This window comes from Podarcis muralis, chromosome 3, assembly GCF_964188315.1.
Source record: "Podarcis muralis chromosome 3, rPodMur119.hap1.1, whole genome shotgun sequence".
Classification (NCBI taxonomy): Eukaryota; Metazoa; Chordata; class Lepidosauria; order Squamata; family Lacertidae; genus Podarcis; species Podarcis muralis.
In genome coordinates, this window is record NC_135657.1 from 75064589 (window position 1) to 75076205 (window position 11617).

The window sequence follows — 11617 nt, forward strand, 5'->3', positions numbered from 1 at the left end:
GGGAGGGTCTTCCACAGGGAGGACATCACTACAGAGAAGTCCCTCTGCCTGGTTCCCTGTAGCTTCGCTTCTCACAATGAGGGAACCAGCCAAAGACCATTGGAGGAGAACCTTGGTGTCCATGCTGAGCGATAACATAGGTGTGTAGAATCCCTTGACTTTGTTATGGCTGAAATGTTGACTATTCCAGAAAGGTAAGTGTTGTTTCTATTGCTCTGCCCACTTTCTCCTCAGGCCCTGCCCATCACCAATAGGTTCCTTGCTATAATATAAAACCAATTTCTGGTTCCTGCTGCTGTTGGTTGCAGAAAGAGAGAGCAGTGCAATTACACACACACACACACACACACACACACACACACACACACAGTTTATTTTTCATGATCTGAGTTCTAGAATCCTTTTATACACTTGGTCTCTTGGCGCCCTTTCTGTTTTGTAGGCATCTCCTATAGCAGCTGCTTTTGGCCATTGCTGGGGGGACAGAATACCTGGCTAGATATAGTGTTGGATGGGCCGGTAAAATGTTTCTCACATATTCCTTCGCACTGCAAGATTGCTTGCTCTTATAGTCAAAGTATTTATAAACAAATCACAGGAGAATTACCAGTTGAATACCCATTTCAACCTGAACTCCCTTTGTATGCCCCCCCCCAATATGGTGCCATCTTATCTGGCATACATTTTTGGGCAATCCATTCTAATTTGGGCTCACGTCTGGGTTTGAGACTGAATCTGCATTGATTGCCCTGGTGGTGGATGACCTCAGCTGGGAGAGGGACAGGGGACAGGGCAGGAAATTGAAGCAATGGGCAGGAAATTGAAGCAATTAAATGCACAAATTGTCATCTCATCTGTCCTCCCAGTTGAACGACGTGGCCCAGGGAGAGAGGGAAAAATAGTGGAAGTGAACAACTGGCTTCGCAAATGGTGTAAACAGGAACGGTTTGGATTCTTAGATCACGGGCTGCAGTTTCTTAAAGATGGACTTCTGGCAAGCGATGGGCTGCACCTCACAACGGTTGGGAGGAATGTTTTTGCCAAAAATCTCAGAAACCTCATCAGGAGGGCTTTAAACTGACTAATGTGGGGGAGGGAGACAGTGCTCCTGAAGGTAGGAGTCTATCAATTGATGAAGATGATCATCCAAATGTCATAGACCAAATGGAGCAAACAGCACACAGACCTAGTGGTGGGAGGAAAAAATCCTTAAATAAGAGACACGGGGGAATGATTAATGGACTTCAATGTCTGTACACTAATGCGCAAAGCATGGGGAATAAACAAGATGAGCTTGAGCTCTTGGTACAGCAAACTAAATATGACATAATAGGCATCACTGAAACCTGGTGGGATAAGTCCCACGATTGGAATGTAATAATGGAGGGATACAATCTATTTCAGAGAAACAGACCAGACAAGAAAGGAGGAGGAGTGGCATTATATGTCAGGGATGTGTATACCTGTGAAGAGATCCAAGATTTAGAACCTCAAAGCCAAAGTGAGAGCATTTGGGTCAAAATTAAGGGAGAGAAGAATAACAGAGACCTCATTGTGGGAGTTTACTATAGATCCCCAAGCCAAACGGAGGACATAGATGATGCCTTCCTGGAACAGATGGCCAAGCATGCAAAAGGAAGGGAGATAGTAGTAATGGGGGACTTCAATTACCCGGATATTTGTTGGATGTCAAACTCAGCCAAGAGCATAAGGTCAAACAGATTCCTCACTGCCCTTGCAGACAACTTCATTGTCCAGAAAGTGGGAGAAGCAACAAGAGGAACAGCCATTTTAGATCTGGTCCTAACCAATGTTGATGACCTGGTTAGTGGGGTAGAAGTGGAAGGATCATTAGGCGCGAGTGATCATGCTCTTCTGAAGTTTACTATACAGCGGAAAGGAGCAGCCAAGCATACTAGGACTCAATTTCTTGACTTTAAGAAAGCCGACTTCATAAAACTTAGGGAAGTGCTGGGTGAGATCCCATGGACAGTAATACTAAAAGGAAAGGGAGTTCATGATGGCTGGGAGTTTGTTAAGAGGGAGATAGTAAAAGCACAACTTCAGGCAATACCAATGAGACGGAAACATGGAAGGTGCCTAAAGAAGCCAGGGTGGCTATCTAAAGAACTTTTAACTGAGTTAAGATTTAAAAAGGATGTGTACAAAAAATGGAAAAGGGGGGAAACCACAAAAGAGGAATTCAAACAAATAGCCAGCACGTGTAGACACAAAGTCAGAAAAGCTAAAGCACAGAATGAACTCAGGCTTGCTAGAGAGGTTAAAAGCAACAAAAAAGGCTTTTATGGGTATGTTCGTAGCAAAAGGAAGAACAAAGAAACAGTGGGGTCACTCAGAGGAGAAGATGGTGAAATGCAAACAGGGGACACAGAAAGGGCTGAACTCCTCAATGCCTTCTTTGCCTCAGTCTTCTCCGATAAAGAAAACAATGCCCGACCTGAAGAATTTGGAGCAAATGATTCAGCAGAGGAAACACAGCCCAGAATAACTAAGGAGATAGTACAAGAATACTTGGCTAGTCTAGATGTATTCAAGTCTCCAGGGCCAGATGAACTGCATCCAAGAGTATTAAAAGAACTGGCAGATGTGATCTCAGAACCACTGGCAGTCATCTTTGAGAATTCCTGGAGAACAGGCGAAGTCCCGGCAGACTGGAGGAGGGCAAATGTTGTACCTATTTTCAAAAAGGGGAAAAGAGAGGACCCAAATAATTACCGCCCAGTCAGTCTGACATCAATACCAGGGAAGATTCTGGAGCAGATCATTAAGCAAACAGTCTGTGAGCACCTAGAAAGGAATGCTGTGATCACCAATAGTCAGCATGGATTTCTGAAAAATAAGTCATGTCAGACTAACCTGATCTCGTTTTTTGACAGAATTACAAGCCTGGTAGATGAAGGGAACGCAGTGGATGTAGCCTACCTTGATTTCAGCAAGGCATTTGATAAGGTGCCCCATGATATTCTTGTAAAGAAGCTGGTAAAATGCGGACTTGACTATGCTACCACTCAGTGGATTTGTAACTGGCTGACTGACCGAACCCAAAGGGTGCTCATCAATGGTTCCTATTCATCCTGGAGAAGAGTGACTAGTGGGGTGCCACAGGGTTCTGTCTTGGGCCCGGTCTTATTCAACATCTTTATCAACGACTTGGATGATGGACTCAAGGGCATCCTGATCAAATTTGCAGATGACACCAAACTGGGAGGGGTGGCTAACACCCCAGAGGACAGGATCACACTTCAAAATGACCTTGACAGATTAGAGAACTGGGCCAAAACAAACAAGATGAACTTTAACAGGGAGAAATGTAAAGTATTGCACTTGGGCAAAAAAAATGAGAGGCACAAATACAAGATGGGGGACACCTGGCTTGAGAGCAGTACATGTGAAAAGGATCTAGGAGTCTTGGTTGACCACAAACTTGACATGAGCCAACAGTGTGACGCGGCAGCTAAAAAAGCCAATGCAATTCTGGGCTGCATCAATAGGAGTATAGCATCTAGATCAAGGGAAGTAATAGTGCCACTGTATTCTGCTCTGGTCAGACCTCACCTGGAGTACTGTGTCCAGTTCTGGGCACCACAGTTCAAGAAGGACACTGACAAACTGGAACGTGTCCAGAGGAGGGCAACCAAAATGGTCAAAGGCCTGGAAACGATGCCTTATGAGGAACGGCTAAGGGAGCTGGGCATGTTTAGCCTGGAGAAGAGGAGGTTAAGGGGTGATATGATAGCCATGTTCAAATATATAAAAGGATGTCACATAGAGGAGGGAGAAAAGTTGTTTTCTGCTGCTCCAGAGAAGCGGACACGGAGCAATGGATCCAAACTACAAGAAAGAAGATTCCACCTAAACATTAGGAAGAACTTCCTGACAGTAAGAGCTGTTCGACAGTGGAATTTGCTGCCAAGGAGTGTGGTGGAGTCTCCTTCTTTGGAGGTCTTTAAGCAGAGGCTTGACAGCCATATGTCAGGAGTGCTCTGATGGTGTTTCCTGCTTGGCAGGGGGTTGGACTCGATGGCCCTTGTGGTCTCTTCCAACTCTATGATTCTATGATTCTATGATTCTATGATTCTATGACTCTGTTGCCCTTAGTAGATCTCTTATTAACTTTTGATATCATCAGCCATGGTATCCTCCTAGACTGACTATGGGAGATGGTCTACGGAAGCTCTCAGAAGGTAGTATTGGATGAATGCTTCTCACCCCTCAGGCTGTTATGCTATGGAGTACTATAGGGCACTATTATATTTCTAATGCTATTTAACATAAAATGTATAGGCAAGCTAGAGGACCTTTGTTGAACGAAGAAGTAGGAGCACCTGGGACTTTTAATAGTTTCTCACACGCAAGCCCCAGTGCTTAGTTGGGCACTACAGATAATCTTTATATTGCTAATGACCATGCTGCTTTAATGAGGATGTTTAACTAGAAGCTAGTTTAGTTTCTGTGAACCTAATCAGCAGGATCCAATTAAGTACCTGTAGTTCCATAACCTGTCACCATCTTGCAATTCATTATAGAAGAATAATAGGATTGATCTACATCAAACTAAAAAGTGGCAGGTTCACACCCGTATCACTGTAAGTCCTGCTCTCCCTAGGATTGTTTTTGATTCCCACAAAAGTGCTATTTTGGGGTGCTACCATTAAACATGGTTTACCATGGGTTATGACCCTTCTATGTGATTGTCCCATTACTCCTGACTGTATGGAAAGGGTTTCAAATCCTCTCAATCTTCTGCATGGCCTTGCAACATTAAGGGCCCCAATGACAAAAAAAGATAGGCTACATAATACCCTGAAACAATTTTATGTAACCAGCTCAGTTCTCTCAATATGAAGGGACATGTTTCAAGTCTCCCCTGTTCTTCCACGTACAGTGGAACCTTGGTTCCTGAACATCTTCATTCTCGTACGTTTTGGTTCCCGAATGCCAAAATGCTTCCATTTTCAACCCTTTTTTGGAACCCTAATGTGCAACGCGGCTTCCGCTGAGTGCAAGAAGCTCTTACAACCAATGGGAATGTTTTTGAATGTTTTGGAAGTCAAATGGCTTCCAGAACAGATTTAGTTCGGGAACCAAGGTTTCACTGTATCCCTAAAAGCCTCAGGGCCCCAATAATGGAAAATATTGCTTATATACATACATCATTTTATTTGTATGCTGCCTTTCCATAATTAAAACCATGCTCAAGGTGGCTTTCAACTTGGCAAAATTACATCATTACAAACATAACAAAAGTAGTCACAAATAATAAATAAAAGATCAAAAAGTACACAACCAAATTAAATAATTTCCACATAAATCACAATAAGATCTAAGATAAAGAGAGAGAAAACCCACCAACAACCCCCCCCCCAAACTATATCTCAATCCAAGTTCAGCAGCCATAGCTTTTGTAGTTGGAGTCAGTCCGGGCCCTGTCCTCCCAGGCCAGGTGGAAAAAGGCCTGCAAGGCAGGGGGCAGGTCTTTCAGGACTCACAGCCAAGATGCTTTGAATCCTTACAGTGAAAATCAGGCAGGGCAACTCCCACTTCTTAGTTTGATGGATGATAGCCCTACTATTCTTTTCATTCATTCATTTATTTATCACATTACATTTATATTATGTTCCTCTTCATATAACTGAATTCTCTAGGCAGTTCACAGACCATTAATCAATTGTAGCCCTCAGTGATCTATGCCTCAGAACATTTAGGGATATATCTTTTTTTAAAAAACGAAGAAAGGTTTCTTCCACTGCTGGTTTCTATACTTAATGCAGAGCAAGCCAGAAATGCAGGTGTCTTTTACAGCAAGCCAAAAAGTGGGGTGGAATGCCCTGGCTCCTTAATGGCATTTGTGTCTCTTTCATCAACCTGTTTCCCATCTGACATGTGAACTAGGACATGGATCTGGATTGCAGTTAGTGCAAACATTGAATAAGGACATAAAGACCTTACTCGGAGTGGGAAAATAGCCAGTTCAAAGGGGTCCAAAGACTTAGACCCCATTGAGTTTAGAAGTACACCAGTGTCCTCAAGTAGCTTGAAAGCACTGCAATGGCCCTGAAGTCTCCATTACTTTAAGCTTAAAATTGCACGATCACATACAGAGTTTAGAAAATCTGTAGCTATAAAGCAACCACATAGTTATAGCTGTTGCAGAGCTTAAAAGTGGATAATGATGAAGACTGCTGCACTGGGGGTGATAAACTGTCATGCAGGCAGTCTTTAAGCTGAAGTTGTTATATAGTGGTTTTGGGTTCTTCATGGCACAAGTTTGACCTAAATATGCAGAAAGGAATCCATCGTTTGTGGTGTTACTCTGTAGTAGGATAGTATTCTGTAGGAACTTTAGATCTATTTTAAAAAGTTATTAAAATTATTCTACAGTAGGGGTGGTCAAATCTGCCACTAAGTTTCCCATTTTTTCAATCTGAAATTCAGTTCTCAAATTGCTGTGAAAATGTGGAGGGTGTCATGAAAATTCATTAGCATTTTGTGCAAATTTCTCCTAATAAGCACATCTTTGTATGTAGTTTTGACTAATATACTTTTTTTTTGCAAGAATTTCCCCCTGACTGAATGAATTTTCCTATGTTGTATGTGCATTTTGTGAACCTATCTCCTTAAATACATGAAGTTTTGTATGTATTTTTTGGGGTGAACTGCTATCGCCCACTTGTGGATCATGAGCTACCAGTTGTAGGTCAGTGGCTCAGATGATCAAAAGATGTGCATCTCAGCATAAGGCAAACTTTGAATGTTGCTTTAGATGAGGAATGAAGAACCTTTGTAATTCCAGATGTTGTTGAACTCCAGCTTCCATCTGCACCAGCCAGCATGGTTGATGGTCAGGGATAATAGGATCTGTAGTCCTAGAACATTTAGAGGGCCACAGGTTACCCAGCCTTGCTTTAGGCAAAAGAGTGGAAGTTATAAATGCTCTGTGATTTTATTTTTACCATTTAGATTTTCTCCCTTTTTTACTGACACCTTATGCCATGTTTTCCCACAATGGCGTTCAATGATTTAGGGATAACTACAACACTGTAATGTCTACTGCTCTTTCCATGCGGACTGGCTCAAGAATTCTAGAGACAGCAAACATTAGGATAAAACCCCCCCCCCCAAAAAAAAACCTCATATAGTACAGCTGTTAATCCATAGCATTACCTGGATGCAGAATTTCATTGCCAGAAACTACTTGATGCTACTCTGTCAAAAACCACAGGAGGGCAGTAGAAGATTTGGTTTAGCTGAATGCCATTCCAGCGGTCCCTATCTGTGTATTTTAATCAGCTGGCATCCCTCCCACTGAACTCTTATCATGTCAGGAAGCAAAAATTTGACACTGATGCAGAAAGGGGATTTGATTTTCAGTTCTGTGTGGTACTTCATGCATTTTCTTCATACTTTTGTTGGCTTAGCTTATCACTAGTGCGTGGCAAATGAACATTACCAGTTCCATCCTTCGTACTATTCACCGGCTAAAGCAGAAAGCTGGGCATAGAAACAATTGCCACAGGGTGTCCAAGGTCAAGGCTTGATCTTCTCAGGAATGCAAATGGCTATAAAGCATTTTACACTAATCAGATACTTTATTATATTTATTTATTTTTTTCCTTCTAGTCGCCTGTTACACTCATTTCTTTTGAAGATGATTTACTCAGGGGCAGCTGAAGCTCAATGCAACCCCAAATTCCCCAATAGTATCATAGGGGATGGGCCTCGCTGTTAGCAGTGCAAGAGCAGTACAGCTTCTCCTCCCACCCTCCAAGGTGACAGTAGCAGTAACTGTCTTGGCAGCCTCCCCCCCTTTTAGCATCCTTCCATGATAAACTAGGCCTAGCACCACCCTGGGACATTGTGGGGAGAGAACGGTAGCTGCTTCAAAATCAAATTTAGATAACATTCTGCAAAGCTGCCATTACCTGTAGTGACCTCTTGCCAACCATCACAATATAAAGGTAAAGGTAAAGGTACCCCTGCCCGTACGGGCCAGTCTTGACAGACTCTGGGGTTGTGCGCCCATCTCACTCTATAGGCCGGGGGCCAGCGCTGTCCGGAGACACTTCCGGGTCACGTGGCCAGCGTGACATCACTGCTCTGGCGAGCCAGAGCCACACACGGAAACGCCGTTTATCTTCCCGCTAGAAAGCGGTCCCTATTTATCTACTTGCACCCAGGGGTGCTTTCGAACTGCTAGGTTGGCAGGCGCTGGGACTGAACAATGGGAGCGCACCCCACTGCGGGGATTCGAACCGCCAACCTTTCGATCGGCAAGCCCTAGGTGCTGAGGCTTTTACCCACAGCGCCACCCGCGTCCCCTCATCACAATATAGTTTTACCCTAACTTGGGAATGTACAGCTTGTGACCCAACAAGCTGAGCACAGCCCACCTGTCATGTGCTGTTGCTTCACCAGTTCATCAATCCTGCCAAAAAAGGGAGGTTTCTCAAACCACAAGCAGGCCACCATAACTAGCTGGTGGACTGAATTTGGCGTAGCCGTGAACAAGCGAAAGGCTTCTAGCTCATAACTCTCGCAATTTGCATGATCTCACCCTGGGACCCTGGAGAGTAACTGCTCGTGTCAGTAAACAATACTGGGCCAGATGGACCAAGGAGTGATCTCAAGGCTAGTGATGCTTGAGGAATTCAGTTTCTGTGAAAGCCAGTGCAAACTTTCCTGATCTGCACCTTTTGGACTGATTGTAAGGCTTGGAACGTAATTGTCCTTCAGAATTGCAGTTCTCTGAATTTTGCAGTATAGTTTTCAGCTGAAAAGAATACGCCAAAATGTGTGTACAGTGGTACCTTGGTTTGCAACCGTTCTGGATTGCAACTGTTTTGGATTACAACCACATCAAATTCAGAAGTGTGTGTCCCTTTTTTTGGATTACAACCCATTTTGTTTTGGAGTCCCCACTGGTGAAAGCACATCTTGGGTTACAACCTATTTTGGTTTACAACTGGACCTCCAGAATGGATTATGGTTGTAAACCAAGGTATCACTGTGTGTGTGTGTGTGTGTGTGTGTGTGTGTGTGTGTGTGTATGTATCGAGAGAGAGAGAGAGAGAGAGAGATGGAGAGAAATGCATTCATTGTGATAAAATATGTATTTAAATGTGTGTTTTGTGGTAAAATACACACTTTGAACTTTAATGCAGATTTTAAAAAATGCAGACTAATGCAGAACTGGGATGGAATGGAATGGATCCATGCCAAATGGAGCAGATGTAGACAGCCACATCCATTCCTACTAAGTGGAAGGCACTACTATATGCTCAGGTTGTGCAGGGCTTCTCTTCTTTACATCTGAGCAGGGCTGGCCCAAGATATTTGCTGTCTGAGGGAAAGGACAAAATGGTACCCCTGCATCCCGTATGCAGGGCTGGCATTTGAACTTTGTTTCAACTCTGACAATGGGGTAGCATCCTCCACTCATACCTGAGGGAAGGAGGCTAGCTTAGGGGGTTCAGGACAGGCTTGGTGGCAGACACAGCTGTGTCACCCAACATAGATGCATGGTTGTTGGGCTCCGGAGGGGAGCTTCATCTGGCGTCTGAGGCAGTTGCTGAGCTATGGCAAATGATAGGACTGGCCCTTCATATGCATTTCAAGAAGCCTTCATGAAACAGCACCCTGCTACATGAACCCCAAAGCAAACATGATTAAAAATAAGTTTAAATGTGTGTGTTGTTTGGTAAGATGTAAAAAAAAAAAGTGGATGTAAAAAAAAGTGGAAAATCTGGCTGATAGTATCGTGAGCAAAGGCCACAGTGGCCAGCTATGGCTTCTGCCTCGGTTCCTAATATTATGCATGAACTTACAATTCCCAAAGAGATCCTGTTGAGCTCAACAGGATTTACGATAGTCTATGTGGATTCAGGATTGCTGGCGATAAGAAGGATGTCTGCAATTAAGGTCAGACTTTTGAAAAGATACGAGCAAGTGAAGAATATTAATACTACCCATAATCTCTGCTGGCTCCATGCCTGGCCATTAACTTTGTTTATTTTCCAGCACCATTGCCTTGTGCTGATGCTCGAAGCAAACATCAGTGACAAATGATCCTCTTAAGCAAGTGCAAGTGGCTGGAGGCAGTGCTTGGGGCTAGGAACACAAAGTGGACTCGCACCAAAACGCCTTTTCCTCCTGCCCTCTGTGCCACTGGTATCGCTAGAAGGCTCATCCATTTCAGCTAGCAACAGCAACACTAGAAAGACCTGGCCCACAGAGGGCAAGGAGCCTCTGCCTCGGCATCAAGCAATAACAGCTGACAGAAGGCAAATGCATTTAACATATGATCATGAGCTAAAATCTGCCAACCACCTTTGCTTCATTTAGGAAGCTCCACACTGCCTATCACCCAAATTATTTTTCCTAAAAGCAGTGGGGCAAATGTTCCAAACAAAGCTTTTTGTCGTTGCTTCCAGATTTAGTGACCATTCATTCTTATTTGTTTGTGGGCAGGCTATACATTATTGGCTGGCAATCGAGCATATGCTTTGATTTCTTTGTGGGAAGATTATGCTACGTCATGAAAAGCAGTTGCTATCCCATACTTGCAGGAACGTTTTCCCAGTGCGTTTTGGGAGAAGGGCTGTAGCTCAGTGATAGAGTATCAATTTTCCCAAGCTCAAACTATAGTGTTTCCAGGTAGGGCTGGGAGGCAGACAATGCCTGAACACCTGGAGAACCTTTGCCAGTCAGTGGAACAATTACTGTTGTAGATGGACCAATGGTCTGACTCAGTATAAGGCAACTTCCTATGCGCCCCTCACTTTCCTTACTGCAAACAGTCTAATTTGCTGGTATGAAACTGAATCTCACTTGATTTTTTTTTTAAGTGCCCTGATACTCAAACTGGGAGGGCATATGACAATTATTGTTAGACAGTTGCTAAGGGACAATCAGGAAAAGGGCTTTATTTGTGGTGGCACCTATCTTATCAAACATTCTCTTCTCTGAGCTCTAGCAAGCACCTTCTTTGATGTGCTTCTGCTGACAACTGAAGACAACCTTGTTTGCTCATGCGTCAGCAGACCCTCAATCACCAGCTCACTCACTTTTTGAGATTTGTGCGCCGTCTATTCTATGATGTATTTATTGTTTATGAAGTGTTATGAAGTTATGCACCAATCACTGCCAGCAAAATACAACCAGGGAACATACTCACCCTGTTCTCCCCCATGCAGCAATTCACTTCTCAATTACTTCCAGAAAGTCAGGAGGACTGGAAGGTGGGGTGTTTTCTGCTGGGCAGGGCTCTGAAAAATGTGGCTTTCCTGGCTGCAGTCGCCTGAGAGAGACAAGATTCTGGTAGGCTTCTGTTTAGAACTCTTAATAAAAACAATTTTATTTGAGGTGATCATCTCTCTGCAGCATTCTTTGTACAGGATCACCATGTGTGTGTTTGCAAAGGGGGATTGCCACATTAAATTCACATTCCGCATTGCACACCCTTTTCTCGTTTATTCTTCCCTGTTCTAAGCTAGAACATGACTGTTTGCAATTCATATGGGAATAAAGTGAAGGATTTCAACATATGTATGATGCAAGCCACCCTTCTCCCACAAATATGGCATTAAAAGGTCATGGT